Genomic DNA, 16,379 nt, shown 5'->3' with positions numbered 1-16,379 from the left:
AATTTTTCTACAGGGTAGTAGGCGATTATCCACTTTCTAATTTCAAAGAAATTCCGCAAGCCGAGGTTACTCCAACTTTGGCTTGGAGTAGACTTGTTAGAAATAGAACAAAATAAGTTTCATAATAAAATATACAAAATTACAGTGTGAAAGCATTTATGAGTATTTAGACTTTTTACACCATCGAGTTTTCTGTGCTTCACACAAATAATAGACATAATTAAATAAAATACCTGCAGTCTCCAATATGAAAAATAAATTTTATTTAGTTATGGGTGCTAAAATTTGATTTCGCCGGCTAGTTTGGGAATGGTTTCCGGATCTTTCCCACATTATTCGTGTATTGGCCCTGGACTACGCTTTACCTAACCACGCCAAATAAATCTAACTTTCCAAAAACGTTGCGTTTAATTTCAGTTATGCCAGAGGACAGTGAAAAATATAAATCATGAAAGAAATGTAACAGATGTGGAGTTCAATAAGCAAATAAAATGTCGTAGATGGCATCAGAATTGAATAAGCCTTTTTTTAAAGTTCGTTCCCCGTTTCTACACTTCGTAGAGTATGTGGCATTTTTGTCTTTTTTTATATCCAGCAAACGTTTCTCAGTCAGTCTGACTTTTTCAACCCATTTCAGATTTTTAAGTTTCTGTGTCAACCCAATATTGTGGAAAAATAAGTAAATTATTTTCGTGAATTTTTTCTGCCTTTATTTCATCACTCGTTTGATACCCTGAATTTTTTCGTATCAGGATGTAATTTCAGATCCTTGAATCGAAAAGGTGACATTCCTATTCATGTTAATAACATTAATTGATGTGCTTTATATATACCATTGAAACATGGTTACCATTTACGTACCAAAGTAAGATACCTAAAAATGCTAAGTAGATAACTGTTAGGCATCTGAGATACATTAAGTTTTGTATACTTCTCGTCAAATTTAGTCCTTTGGTCACGACAGGTCTTCAGACCCACAGAATCATTTGTATAAATCTTGAACCTTTAGAATCTTGTCCCACCTTGGACAAACATCTGCGGACGTCCAAGATCACCTGTAAGTAGGCTGTTTATGTTTTCTTTATGTAAATTTGCTGTTTATGTTTTTTATTGGCAACGTTACATAGCACTCTGTATGAAAATCACTGGCTGTGCTGTGTGCAGTATGTGGCTAGTTTGCATTGTTGCCTGCCATTGTTGTCATGAACTGCTATAGCTGGATGTGAACAGCAGATAGCGTTGGGCAGTTGGAGGTGAGCCGCCAGCAGTGGTGGACGTGGGGAGAGAGATGGCGGAGTTTTGATAATCTGTAAGACTGAATGTCAATTATGAATATTAAGGTAAATACATTGTTTGTTCTCTATTAATATCTTTCATTTGCTAACTATCCCTATCAGTAGTTAGTACCTTCAGTAGTTTGAATCTTTTATTTAGCTGGCAGTAGTGGCGCTCGCTGTTTTGCAGTAGCTTGAGTAGCGAAGATTTTTGTGAGGTAAGTGATTTGTAAAAGGTATAGGTTAAAGTTAGTCAGGGCCATTGTTTTGTAGGGGTTATTGAAAGTCAGATTGCGTTGCGCTAAATAATATTGTGTGTCAGGTTAAGCACAGGCTTGTAAAATTGTTCTAAGTGGACGTTTCACATGTAAAATTGTTCTAAGGGGACGTTTCATATGTCGACCCTTAGCCTAGGATACCTCACTGGAATCTTCTGATTTTTTTCTTGTAGTTTGTGTAATTAGTGTAGATTTTGTTTATTGATAGTGCGTAATTGTAGAGGGAATCTCCTTTGTAGTTGCAGCCTTTCATTGTTGTACTGTAAAACAGTTGTGGCATGCATGTAGATTTGCACCAAGTATTTCGCAGCTGCAATTAACTAGATATTATTTTCAGTGCTATGTTAATGTGTTCTCCTATTTTTGCTCTTCAAATTGTGTTTTTCTGTGTTATCGTGTGAAATATTGTCACAATAATGGCGTGTGAAAAACGTAACACTCGGCTCCAAAGTAAACTGAGAAACGACAGTGAAGACGAAAGCAATGTGTTAGCGCCACTGTGTAATGAGTTAACTAATGTTCAAAGTAGTAATTTGGTAACTGTGCATAGGGAAATGGAGCGGACGTCAAACAATGGCGTAGACAGTCAAACAGGTAGTGAACAGGGAAGCATTATCGATCGGTCGGTCGGCAACAGCTCGCCTCAGGAATCCGAAATGATAGGACACAATATTGCAAATACTGTAGATTCAGGTTTTGCGTCCTCACCGTTTTCTCAAATAAGTCAAGACACATTTTCAGCTTGTCAAAATGTGAATGTTGCCGGCGCAAATGCACTGCCGAAAAGAGTAGAGGAACAGATTCCAGACACTAATGCATTGTTATTACAACTAATGCAACAAATGGAACAAAATCAGAGACAGATGGGACAAAATCTTCAAAAGTTAGACACAATGGAACAAAATCTTAAAAAGTTAGACACAATGGAACAAAATCTTCGGAAGTTAGACACCACACTTGAACAAACACGTGAAGATTTAACTACTGAGTTACATAACATTGAATCGAAATGTCAAAAAGTCTGTAATGACGTAAAAACACAAATTTGTGAGCATTTTCAGCCTATTTTTTCGCGGCATGAAAATGCATTACAGAATCACGAAGCAGCCATAAAAGAGCTGCAAACTATTGTTCATGAAAATCATGAGACCTTGCAAGCTAAAATGGACTCAGTTGCATCTACCGATTCGGTTACGCAACTTGCAAAAACTCAGGAAAACTTAAAGGACACAGTAGAAAGACACATGGGGGAAATTAGTTCATTATCAGAGAAAGTAGCCGAACTTTCGGATCAGGTCACTAACTTATCTACAAAGGTAGATGATGATCTGAATGACACAAGACCCATAGCCTTCACTGACACAGAAGAGTATGAACAAATTAGAAAATTCAAACAAAATCAAAATCAAATCAATACACAGTACAAAAGAGAAATCCGGGAAGTACAAGATCAGTTGACACAGGTAATACAAGAATTACATATTTCAGAGGATACTCGCGCTCCAACACGGGAAGAGGGACATAGAAATACGGAAAAGCCACAATATAATAACACAGAGCATTTCGGTAATTATGAAAGGAATTGGCAAGGTGCACCGAATTTTGAGATGGAACCGCCGACACGACGTAACAATGACCGATATGTGACTCGCCGACATGATGATTTTGACTATAAGCTGTTCATTACTACACGTAAATTCAAAACATTCAAGAATTCTGCCAACGACATTCATCCACAAGCGTGGCTCCATCAATTCTCTCATTGTTTTCCTCCCAACTGGTCATTAGAACACAGATTAGAATTTATGTGTGGCTACTTAGAAAATGAACCAGCTGTAAGAATGCGATCGGTCATTCACGATTGTCACAGTGAAGGAGAATTTTACCATGCGTTCCTCTCAGCATATTGGTCACAAGCTACACAAGATCGCGTAAAACATAGCATCATGATGATGAAACACTTTGAACAATCTGAATTTTCCAGTCTTGTCAAATATTTTGAAGACATGTTGCACAAGAATCAGTACCTGTCAAACCCATACAGCCCCTCAGAACTCATCCGCATTTGCTTAATCAAACTGCCTGAACATTTACGACATATTATTTTGGCAGGACGTTGCAAAGACGACATTGAAGCTTTTCAGGGACTGTTGCAAGAATTAGAAATTGACACAGAAAGTCGCGGGATGCGAAAACAGGAAAACAATCACTACAGGTCACATCCGTCACAATTCCGTGACGACAGAAACGATAACTGGACGCGCCGAGGCTATTCTCACCACACAAATCGTGACCAAAATAGACACCACCCGTATGACAACCGTTGGCAGAGTAATAGTTACAGGGAAAGATCACCTTTCCGCGGTAATGACTATCACAGAGACAATCAGAGAAACAGACAATATGGGAACCAATATAACTATTATCAAGGGAGACAGAATAACTTTAGACGCAACGGTCCAGCACGCAGTTACGACTCAGGCAGAAATTCTCCACCACGTGACAGACAAGAAAGAAACTATCGAACCTACCGACATGACGACAGACGATATGATCGTAACGACAGACCTGAATTGCATCAGAACTGGCGAGATTTAAACAGAGCTGGGCCCTCTCGGCAAGGCGAATTTGTGGAAGTTAGGCCTCCAAATCCCAATAACGACGCGCGCCAACAAAGAGACAATAGGCGATGACTCACACCAATGGCAGCCACAAGACGTACTTATGAAACTGATGACGCAGCTGCCGTAGCTAGTAATTACGTAAAAATGGAAGACATTAGGGACATCTTACTCCAGGAACACGACGTAACACGTAACAACATTGCATATCCTGTGATTCACATTACTGTAAATGACGTAAAATTTACGGCAGTACTTGACTCTGGCAGTCCCATTTCAGTAATTAGCGAAACAGCTTTTAGCAAATGCAACAAAGCGAACGATTGCCCCACACTTCCGTTACGTAAGATTAAATTACAAGGTGCAATCTTTGGAAAAAGTGTAGATGTACGCCAACAAACCAATTTAGAATTCTTTTGTCAAAGCCACAGCTTCTCTATGAACTTCCTTATTGTTCCATTATTGTCGACGGAAATTATACTGGGAGTAGACTTTTTGAATGAATATAAAGCAATCTTAAGTTTTCACGATGCTGAAACAAGCTTAGAGAAAGAAGGTAAGTCAATAGCTTTGAAATTTGAAGACTGGCTCTCAAACCATGATGAGGAAATTAATCGGCTTTACCTTCTGTTAGATAACAGTTCGGAATTTTCTACGGAACTAGACACTAACAATCACTCTGCAAGTACTGACAGGGATGACATCGACGGCATATTTGAAATTAATGAGTTAATTCAGAATAAAATTCAAACAATTGAGAATTGTAATGACACTGATAGGCAGGACCTTTTTGAGATTTTACAAGCACATTCCACAGTTTTTACTCACAAAACAGGAACAATCAAGGGATTTCAATACCAATTTCGTGTTCGTGAGCATACTAAATTTTGTGTTAGACCATACGTAATTCCGGCGCATTATAGGGACCGTGTTAGAACAGAAATACAATCTATGCTTGACGAGGGCATTATTGAGCCTGCAGTAAGCTCATACAACAATCCGTTACATGTTGTTGAGAAGAAAAATGGATCGATCAGACTTGTCTTAGATTCGAGACAAATCAATACTATCATTATTCCTGAAACAGACAGGCCGCAGACGATGGAAGAACTTCTTCAAAATTTTAATGGTGTAAAAGTGTTGTCTTCCATTGATCTCAGATCCAGCTTTTATCAGATCGAACTTCATCCAGAATGTAGAAAATACACAGCTTTCCTTTGTTTCGGCGTTTGTTATCAGTTTCGGAAACTTCCTTTTGGTTTGAACATTTCTTCAGCAGCATTCATTCGCGGGTTAAATTCCATATTACCTGAGTTCTTAAAACGTCACATCACCTTATATGTGGACGATATTCTAATAGCAGAAGCTTCATGGGAACAACATAACCGCATACTCAACAGTTTGTTACGTATTTTTGCAGAATCTGGAATTACAGTTAACTTGGAAAAGTCTGAATTCAGTAGGACAAAGGTGAAGTTTTTGGGACATATTATTTCTTCTGAAGGCATTCAGCCGGATCCTGAAAAGTTAGAAGCAATTAGAGCCATTCCAGTTCCATCCACAAAAAAACAAGTCCGCAGTTTTCTAGGTCTCGTAAATTTTTACCGTCGTTTTCTGAATATGCAAATTCTAGTTACACCAAAACTTTGTTCTCTCACTGGAAAAAATACTATTTGGAACTGGGACGAACAAGCACAGTTGGAATTCAATTCTTTGAAAGAAGCGTTACTTCACGCGCCAATACTAGCTCATCCAGATCTGTCACAAGATTTCTGCCTTAGCGCGGATTCTTCCAAAGTTGGTCTTGGTGCCCATTTATTTCAAGAAGCCATAGAAAATGACACTACCATACAGAAAACCATTGCTTTTGCTAGCCGAGTGCTAACAAAATCTGAAAAAAATTATTCCGTTACTGAATTAGAAGCTTTAGCTATCGTTTGGACATTTAACAAATTTCGTTTCTTTCTTTCTGGTAAGCACGTAAAAGTATACAGTGATCATCGTGCATTACAGTTTCTTATGTCTTCAAAATTAAATCATGATAGGTTAAAACGTTGGGCATTGTTTCTGCAAGAATTCCGCTTCACAATAGTCTACATTCCCGGCAAGGTGAACATTGTTGCGGACGCGCTGTCACGCGCACCGGCTGGGCTTGAGAAAAGTAACACAGAAAGCAACCTCGAGAAAAATTTCAGTATTCTTTACATTCAGAAAGTCGCCTTTGAAAACTTCATCACCACATCTTTAAAGGACATTGCTCATGAACAAGATAAAGATCCGATTTGGAAAGATATCAAAAGTAAATGGCATGAAAAGACACACACTCAGATTCGGCATTATTACCTGGTTAGAAACAACATACTCTTCAAACGCTGCACTGTTGATGACAAGCTATGGGTACTTTGCATTCCAGACGATTTTGTTAATAAGCTCATTTGGTACATTCATTTCAGCTACGCACATTTTGGTCCACGAAAATGTTATCATATTCTTCGAACGACTTGTTATTTTAACAATATGGAAAAGCGAATTCGAAGAGTCTTGTCTATTTGTAAACTTTGTCAAAAGGCGAAACCATCTACTATCTCACATCGTGCTCCGTTGTTTCCTATTATTCCTTCCAAATTAAAAGAATTTGCTGCTGTTGATCTCTTGGGACCCCTTGTCACAACATCGAATGGATTTTCGTACGTTCTCGTCGCTGTTGAACTTACTTCAAAATTTGTTTCTTTCACTCCGTTACGTAAAGCCACTGGACGGTCTGTATCCAACGCCTTTGTTAAAAATTTCTTACGTGAAGTGGGACACGTTAGTAAAGTCATTTCAGATAACGGACCGCAATTCAGATCTGCTGTTTGGTCACGCATGCTTCGGAATCATAAAATCAAACCTGTTTTTATTTCATTGTATTCACCACACTGTAACCCGTCTGAACGGATTATGAAAGAAATCAATAAGCTTTGCAGACTTTATTGTCACAGAAAGCATCAGCATTGGGACAGATATTTACACTTATTTCAAAATGTGCTGAATGAAATGCCTCATGATTCCACTGCTTTACCACCTACTCTTGTTCTAAAGAATGAAGAACCACCGAACAGAATCAGAGAGCTTGTACCTTTCCCGAATACACGTAAACTTCGACACAAAGACATAATTGATTTGGCTCTTAAAAATATAAAATCTGCAGCAGACAAAAGGAGAAAACTACACGGTAAAGCAAATGCAAAGAAATTATATATTGGTCAGAAAGTTCTCATTAAAGCTCATTCATTGTCACATAAGAAGAAACACTTGAGTCACAAATTCTTTCTAGTTTACAATGGACCTTACAGAATCCGACGTATACCTCATGATAATTGCGTTGAAGTTGAAACTCTGCGTACTAGGAAGAGTAAAGGTTTACACCACATTTCTCATGTAAAACCATTTATTGACAGATAATCTGCTTTTTAACTTAGTCTTTGCAATTTTCACTTCACGCTACTTGTACAATTTGTCACACTGAGAAACTGTTAACATGCAACTATGTTTTAAAGCTAACTAACCATCCAGTCAAGAACATAGGTAACTTAGACAAGTAACTGCGAATGCATTGTTATTGCGAACAGACGACACAGTGTTGTTATTTATACATTCCTCCTTGTTAGTTGCACGATTACGTAACGAATATACGGCTTACATACTTAGAACATATACCAGCACTGCTAATGAGATTTTCATGCAACATTTTGGTTTGCTTGAGAGTGGATTCTGGATTTGAGGTGCTTTCTGTGAAATGCCAGATGACATAGTGGTTAGTTTATGTGACAGCTACACGATTTTATCACGACGCTGCTAATGCGTGACAATTTACAATGTTGCTTTTGCGGTGTATCTGTTTTATATCTGCACAGTTTTTTCTGAATTCTTCTATAAAGTGAGACATGTTTTAGTGGTGACTTTTGTGGTGTAGCTACAAGGAGACAACCTTTTCTGTAGCACAACAATACGTTACAGCACAGTACTTTCTTCATCACGGCAATAAGCGTAATAACTAAGTTATCTATACGCAAAGCATTTCACTTTTGTGTATCATGAGGTAAGTACATTGACTTCTGCAGAACTTAGCTTTCGGAGGACAATAACTACGACACTTCCCAGAGATTATCTTACAGCAAGACGCACATTTAGCGCTACAGGACACGTATTTGAGTGATTAATTTTGTACTTAAAACATTTATTGTTAAAGATTTTTGAATTACAAAGAAAGTTTTTCGTGATACATTTCATTCCATTGCTGTAATCTGTAACACCTGAGGGTATAATTACAATAAACCTCAGGGGGGTACACGCCTACTTTGTGTACCATGTGTTTGGCAAGCACAAGGAGCCCTAGCTAATATGGTATTTGCTTATACAACTTTACACATCGGTACCATATTTCTCTAACACATAAATTACACAGCTATCTGATCATTTAACAGAGAAACAAACATCTTTTTACTATGTCAGTGACACATGTTTACGCAATTACAGAGTTGGATTACTTCACACTTAAGAAATTGTACTTTGTCTGCACTTTGTGAACTGTTCATAATTTTTTTGAAACCATTGTGATACTATGAGAACTTTGAATGATGTATTTGGTAAGGGAGTATGATTTTAAAGTACGTTGGAGGCAGGTGACACTTTTGACATGAGCAGAGAATTTTGTTAGGTTTTGAAATTATTGGAGGAAGCTACGACGATTTTGAGATTTGACTGAGGTTTTATGATGTTATTTTTACGACGACGATGTGTATTATGCTGTTGCGGTAAGTTTATGATCCATAAGCTGATGCTATATGAGTTATTTGATTATGCTATGTATCTGTTATGATGAAATATGGAAAAAGTGTCGACGAATAAGGTAAGGAGTAATGAATAGTGGTTAGGGACTCTTGACTTGTGAAAAAGGATGTTGGAAACCAAGAATCGTACTTTAAGAGTTATGAGATGTGTGTGTAAATGCGTGAATGTATCACAATGCAAGCGAAAATTTTTTGGACACTGTCATATCAATAGCATTTTGTTTCTACAGATTTGTAACGCAAATTCTTGACCTGTAAATATTTTTACATGAGACTGTCACTGTAGCGGAAACTGCTGTCGTAAATATTTCCGTAAGAAAGTTAAGTGACCACCTGCACATAATGCGACGTGGGCACCCAGGTGTGTCAGACACCTGGAGAACAAGCCTTTTCAGACGCTCAGGTAGAAAAGAAAGCCATTAGGGTGTGCCAGAGGCACAGGTGGAAGAGAAGGACAAAGAGAGGCCTATTCCTCTGTTAATGACATTCCTTTGTAGAGGGCATCGCTAATGCGACACGCTCGTTACTTGAAAACATATGATTTTTGTAATGCGTTGTGGGCACACAGCTGTGTCAAACACCTGGAGAACAAGCCATTAGGGGCGTGCCTTTCATCGTTAATGCGACACCCTCGTTACTTAAAAACATATGATTACTCGCACTTTGTGCTAATTATTGAAATGCTTATGAATTGATGGGAAATATTCATACATCTGCTCACCTGATTATGGCAAGTGTCTTTCTACGAGAGTTGAGAGCCATTAACTTATGAAATGAAATGTCATATGACTACTGAATGATATTTTTATGCTTTGGTTTGCGTAATTGCTTATTTCATTTGATGTCTGGTTTCCAGCTGTGTTGCAGCATTGCTTTTATAAAATAAAATGCATTTGCTAATGTGAACACTTTCTGTCAACAGATCTATTAAATAATTATTTTATGATCCACATTCTTTAAAAAGGAGCACTTGGAAAGGAAAGAACAATACGAAGGAACTCGTAACAGTAAAACATAATTTTCTTTTCAAGTACATGGTAATATTTTTTTACAATCAGTTGTTGTGGTGCACCACTTTAATTACATAGACATTAAGATGTGAATATGCATTTCCCTTGTCTGCATTGTTGTTTTTACTGTAATATTTTTTCTGCTTGAGCTATGTCATGTTTAGGTATAAGTTGCTGCTGTTTGCCAGGCATAGTGTTACTGAATTTGACTTTGTGTTACTCTTCTAAGCTAGTTTTTCTTGTTTCCTGCATTGCCTTATATTAGTTGTAATATTGCACTTGCTTTGCTAATTTATGCTGCTTGCTTTGCCATTTCTATTTTTTGTCATTGATGTTTGTGTTAATTATTTTTTTTTGCTGCATTGCCTCGTCCCTTGGTATATATATCTGAGCTCAGTAGATTTAAGTTAGCTTAAGAGGGGGTAGACTATATAAGAAACTGACTATGGAGAATAGGTAAAGAATGCATTGCGAAGAAAGATTTGGGCCCCAATGAGTATTGTACAATCAGAAATAATTATTTTGAAAGAAATATGAATAGAATACAAGAACGAGGTATAGGTAGGATTTTCTTGGAAATAAATGATGAGGTAAGCAATGTGTGAACATATAAATACAGAAAGCATGCTTAGATAGAATTTTTTGGTGGAAGCAAAGGTTGAAATAAGACGAACGATCTATGGAATGAAGGGAGATCTCCAAGCAAAATACTGCAGTAAAAGAAACCCTGTCCTTTCCTCTTTGTTGCTTTTTCCCAATATGTAATTGTGTGTTGTCCTTTCCTTTTGGTGTTATCCCACTATGTGTTTGTGTACCCTTGTGTATTTGTGTTTTTTTCCTGTCTTTATGTGTTTAGCTGATGAGAGCTATGTTGTAGAATTTTTCTAATATTCTGTTATTTTCTTTGTAAAGATGCTTAGACATTATTTATTCTGTGTTGTTTTCATGCTCATGTGTGAAGTTGACGTTTCAAAAGTGATTCTGATCTTTTATATATGTGCTCATGTCATCATTCCTGTAACACTGATGTATATGTTTATTTCTATTCTTTTGTAAAGCCTGTACTACAAATGTTATCTGTATTGTTATGTTTTTAATGATGTTTTTTGTACCTTTGTTATTGTATTCTTATGTTATATAATTGTAATTGACACCAGTTACTCAAATTAAGTAACTTGTAAGCATTCATTTCACTGCACACATTTCTGTTGGTCATAGTATATGGACAATATGTGAGAAGTAGGGACTGTTAGTGTTTGCACGTGTGTTAATAATTCAGCAAGGGACTGGATAACAGCATTGCTGGTTCTAAGGACAATTCCCAAAAACTTTGTGAATGCACAAGTGGTGGTTATGGACTTGCTCTATTATCCGCAAGACTCTTCAATGGTGATTGTGCACCTGCACAGTCACAACAGATGGCTGCTGGCCATCTCTACAACGACTACAGTGGATCTGCATCTTTGATGGCCCACCAATACAATTATCTCTACAAGGACTACTGTGGGTCTGCATCTCTGGTGGCCCACCAATACCATACTCTCTACCAGGACTGCAGTGGGTCTGCTCAGTGATGACCTACCTACCAATATTCGTCAGAACTTCGAATGACTCTGCTGTGGGTTTGCTCCATTGTGGCCCATTACCTGTCAGCATTTCAAGAGTCAGCACTGTCTTTCCGTTGGAAGGACAACACTACTTCTTCAAGACTGCATGGAAATCCACTACTTCTATGTGCAATTTCTTTTACTAATGAGACTTTGTGAAAAACAAAAACTGTAATTACTATTATGATGAACAATCTGGACTGTCTTTATTGACTGTGAAAAAAAATTTTAGCTGTTGACCAACATTGTATCAATAAGTGTGTGCATTTGATATCTTTGTTAGTGTAATTATGAAAAATTTTATCAAATCATTATTGGCCACTGGCCAAAAACATTTGTAAAATTTTTTGTGGGGAGCATGGGGGCTATGTAAGTAGGCTGTTTATGTTTTCTTTATGTAAGTTTGCTGTTTATGTTTTTTATTGGCAACGTTACATAGCACTCTGTATGAAAATCACTGGCTGTGCTGTGTGCAGTATGTGGCTAGTTTGCATTGTTGCCTGCCATTGTTGTCATGAACTGCTATAGCTGGATGTGAACAGCAGATAGCGTTGGGCAGTTGGAGGTGAGCCGCTAGCAGTGGTGGACGTGGGGAGAGAGATGGCGGAGTTTTGATAATCTGTAAGACTGAATGTCAATTATGAATATTAAGGTAAATACATTGTTTGTTCTCTATTAATATCTTTCATTTGCTAACTATCCCTATCAGTAGTTAGTACCTTCAGTAGTTTGAATCTTTTATTTAGCTGGCAGTAGTGGCGCTCGCTGTTTTGCAGTAGCTTGAGTAGCGAAGATTTTTGTGAGGTAAGTGATTTGTAAAAGGTATAGGTTAAAGTTAGTCAGGGCCATTGTTTTGTAGGGGTTATTGAAAGTCAGATTGCGTTGCGCTAAATAATATTGTGTGTCAGGTTAAGCACAGGCTTGTAAAATTGTTCTAAGTGGACGTTTCACATGTAAAATTGTTCTAAGGGGACGTTTCACACCTAATGTACTTCTTGGAACACACACTCGCTTTCCTGACTGTTATTTCAATGTCTGACTTTTTTACGGCTCTCTTCGTGTTATTTTCATTCCATTTATGTCCTGACTCCTCCATCTTTGCCTGTTACGTGTACGTGTCGAGAAGCGCAGAAACTATCATAACCTGTGTTTGCTCTACCGTGTTCGCTATCATTGCACTTCCTGTTATCTGCAACTCTTACACTACTATCTGAACAGCACAACAGAAATAGTTGTTTTGAACAAAACAAGATCCTTGTGCCATACAGTTGTCAAGGATAAGGACCATATCGATGATGTTTCGTTGAATGGTTCGCATGCTGACACTTGTTGATTGCCCAGCATTGAAATCTGAAGCAATTTGCGGAAGGGTTGCACTTCTGATACGCTGAACGATTCCCGTCAATCATCGTTGGTCCCGTTCTTGCAGGATCTTTCTCCGGCTGCAGGGATATTGGAGATTTGATGTTTTACAGGATTCCTGATATTCACGGTACATTCGTGAAAAGGTCGTACGGAAAATTCCCACTTCATCGCTACCTCGGAGATGCTGTATCCCATTGCTCGTGAGCCGATTGTAACACCACATTCAAACGCACTTAACTTCTGATAACCTGCAATTGTAGCAGCAGTAACCGATCCAACAACTGCGCCAGACACTTGTTGTCTTATATAGGCGATGCCTACCGCAGCGCCGTATTCTGCTTGTTTACACATCTCTGTAATACACATGCCCATACCAGTTTCTTTGGCGCTTCATTGGACATTCCAGATGTTTTAGACTAAGATTAAAGAAGAAGCAGTGTCAAAGCAGCGTACTAAGTGACAGAAATTTACCGTTATTGCTATTTAATTTTGTTACATCTTTTACCAAACCACTACTCTGTATTACATACGTAATCCCTTCACTGAACAGAACGCATTGCGTAATAGGTACTTTTAACTTGATTTATAAATGAATTCGTTGTAGCAACCTCTTCAGCCTCTTCAGGCAATTTATTTTGCTGTTTATTCCTTGGAAGAAAATGTTGGTTTTTAGTTTTACGTTTATTCGTTCTTGATAACTGGAAATTCAGTCTAGATGTTGTTCCATGGTTATGAAATTCTTACGGTAGTTTTCTGTAGTTTGAGAACTTCGTCCATGTTTCTTGCAATTCGTTCCCCCAAAACGAAATCCATAGCTAAAATCGGAGTATACAAATGAACAGCATGTACCTAAAAGATACTGACTATTACGCACTGATGATATGATTCTGAGGGCAGTGTATGTCTCTTAAAACTTTTACAGTGTATGTGATCAATATTTGGATCGCTGTTCTATCGCCAGGTCATACTTTGTGCATCCCGCAATATTACATCGAGGTAACGACTCGATATTGTCATTTCGTGATTACTTGTTACTGATTCCATGTAGCAACATCAAACAAAATTTGTCCATTGTGTGAGTGGTATAAATGTTTGCGATGCGCTTGGTCAGCAAAACCATTTAAAATCTCACTGATAATAGCTATTTCTTTTACTGACAGTGTGCTCTATTGAGTGAAAGCATCACTGATTGGTGTTTTCTTTGTAAATTATTCTGTAATATTTTCCTGCGACAGTTGTAGGCCTATCTGATAACATTATTGCATATGAATTTCTATCTTAACATTCTGTCAGAGAGGTGAAAGCAATCATTTATGATAACATGTTGTATATTATTCCTGACTGAAAAATTTTCGTATTTCAATAACGATAGCATTGTTTTTCAGCCCATCAGTATAACAGATCGGAATGCGAGGCTTGCAGAACATTCATATGTTATTAGCTACAACGTTCAAAGATCAAGTCATGTGGGTAACTTGTAGTCCTATTAAAACCAGTTGCTACCTCGCCAGCAGTAACCAAAAGCCAACACCTGGCAATGTGGAGTAGCTGTTTCGCAGAAGTATTGTGTTATACACAAAACGTGATCACGTAGCACCCCTGGGAACCATATATTGATCCCGAAATGTAGTCATTAATGTGTATTGGTTACCATTTGTTCCTGGATTATTTCAGTGGCTGGTTAATGATACAACACAAAATTCCAAGAGAGTAAAAACAGGCCATATAGAAATCAATCAGGATTTTCGTATCGTGGTATTATCTTACACCCACTCTTGTTAACATTTGTATCCAAGAGAGTAAAAAAAAGGCTATACAAAAATCAATCATGGTTTTCGTACCGTGGTATTCTCTTCCACCATTCTTGTTAACATTTGTATTGTCAATGTTCTTACTAACTGTATGTCACATAATTATCCACAAACTAAATTAACTCATTAATTTAAGTGGACAGCTTTTTCGGGCGATGAAGTAATACGAACATGTAATTAGAGTTTGTGACACTAACATAAATTTTCAGACAATAGTCCTACCAGAATGAAATTTAAGCAGATCTTTTCTTCTTTAAACGTGTCTCTGCTTCAGTTGTTCCTACCCATCATATGAATGATAGTCATAATCTGATACATGTATGTGCAACGAAATCGCTGTATAGAGTAATTCTTACCTCTCAGATATCTGCAACTGATCTGTCAGCTCATGAAGCACTGGGTGGAATTTCCCAGAAAGTAACCACAACCGACTAGATACCGAAAGTTCAATCGCATCAATTTATCTGAACTTGCAACCGTGGCGCAAGAAACTTTGGGGGCGTCTTCTATCCCCTTCTGGGGCTTCAACGAAAAACTTTATTGGTTTACGAACTAGCTTACTCAACTAAATGGCAAATAGTCTCCTCTGAAGAAGGAAAGGTGCATCTTGCTTAACTGAAGAACTGAAATAACTCATGGATCTCAGAGAGGTTGCGCAATGGTCTAACAAACTGCACCCCACACCAAGCAGAAGCGGAACAGTCAGTCAGGCTGTGAGGAATCCAAAACTCAAGCAGGCCCATACATTAACCAACGACAAAAATAGACCAGCTATTCTAAGGATAAAGCCTTCGTGGCCTACAGGTAAAATAATAGCTGCTGCTGATCTAATTGTCTAAGCCGAAGAACTGCACTGGTACTTCAGATTACTTACAACCACAAACGGCAGAGATACTAGAATGAGATTTTCACTCTGCAGCGGAGTGTGCGCTGATATGAAACTTCCTGGCAGATTAAAACTGTGTGCCCGACCGAGACTCGAACTCGGGACCTTTGCCTTTCGCGGGCAAGTGCTCTACCAACTGAGCTACCGAAGCACGACTCACGTCCGGTACTCACAGCTTTACTTCTGCCAGTACCTCGTCTCCTACCTTCCAAACTTTACAGAAGCTCTCCTGCGAACCTTGCAGAACTAGCACTCCTGAAAGAAAGGATATTGCGGAGACATGGCTTAGCCACAGCCTGGGGGATGTTTCCAGAATGAGATTTTCACTCTGCAGCGGAGTGTGCGCTGATATGAAACTTCCTGGCAGATTAAAACCGTCTGCCCGACCGAGACTCGAACTCGGGACCTTTGCCTTTCGCGGGCAAGTGCTCTACCAACTGAGCTACCGAAGCACAACTCACGTCCGGTACTCACAGCTTTACTTCTGCCAGTAGCTCAGTTGGTAGAGCACTTGCCCGCGAAAGGCAAAGGTCCCGAGTTCGAGTCTCGGTCGGGCACACAGTTTTAATCTGGCAGAGATACTCATTGAGTGCTTTATCCACGAAAAATGCTATGGTTCAAGTGGCTCTGAGCACTATGCGACTTAACTTCTGAGGTCATCAGTCGCCTAGAACTTAGAACTAATTAAACCTAAC

The 16,379-nt window shown here is 38.4% G+C and overlaps 1 non-coding gene across 1 annotated transcript; it reads right to left on the bottom strand.

Annotated features, from left to right (window-relative positions):
• Positions 1-16,062: 16,062 nt before the first annotated feature.
• On the bottom strand, positions 16,063-16,137 carry Trnas-cga (transfer RNA serine (anticodon CGA)). Its single transcript has one exon. It is a non-coding gene; the product is annotated as a tRNA-Ser (tRNA).
• Positions 16,138-16,379: the final 242 nt, after the last annotated feature.

The sequence above is a fragment of the Schistocerca cancellata genome, chromosome 9 (genome assembly GCF_023864275.1).
Source record: "Schistocerca cancellata isolate TAMUIC-IGC-003103 chromosome 9, iqSchCanc2.1, whole genome shotgun sequence".
NCBI lineage: Eukaryota > Metazoa > Arthropoda > Insecta > Orthoptera > Acrididae > Schistocerca > Schistocerca cancellata.
The sequence above is the reverse complement of the archived record's forward strand: the minus strand, read 5'-3'. Positions and strand labels throughout refer to the sequence as shown.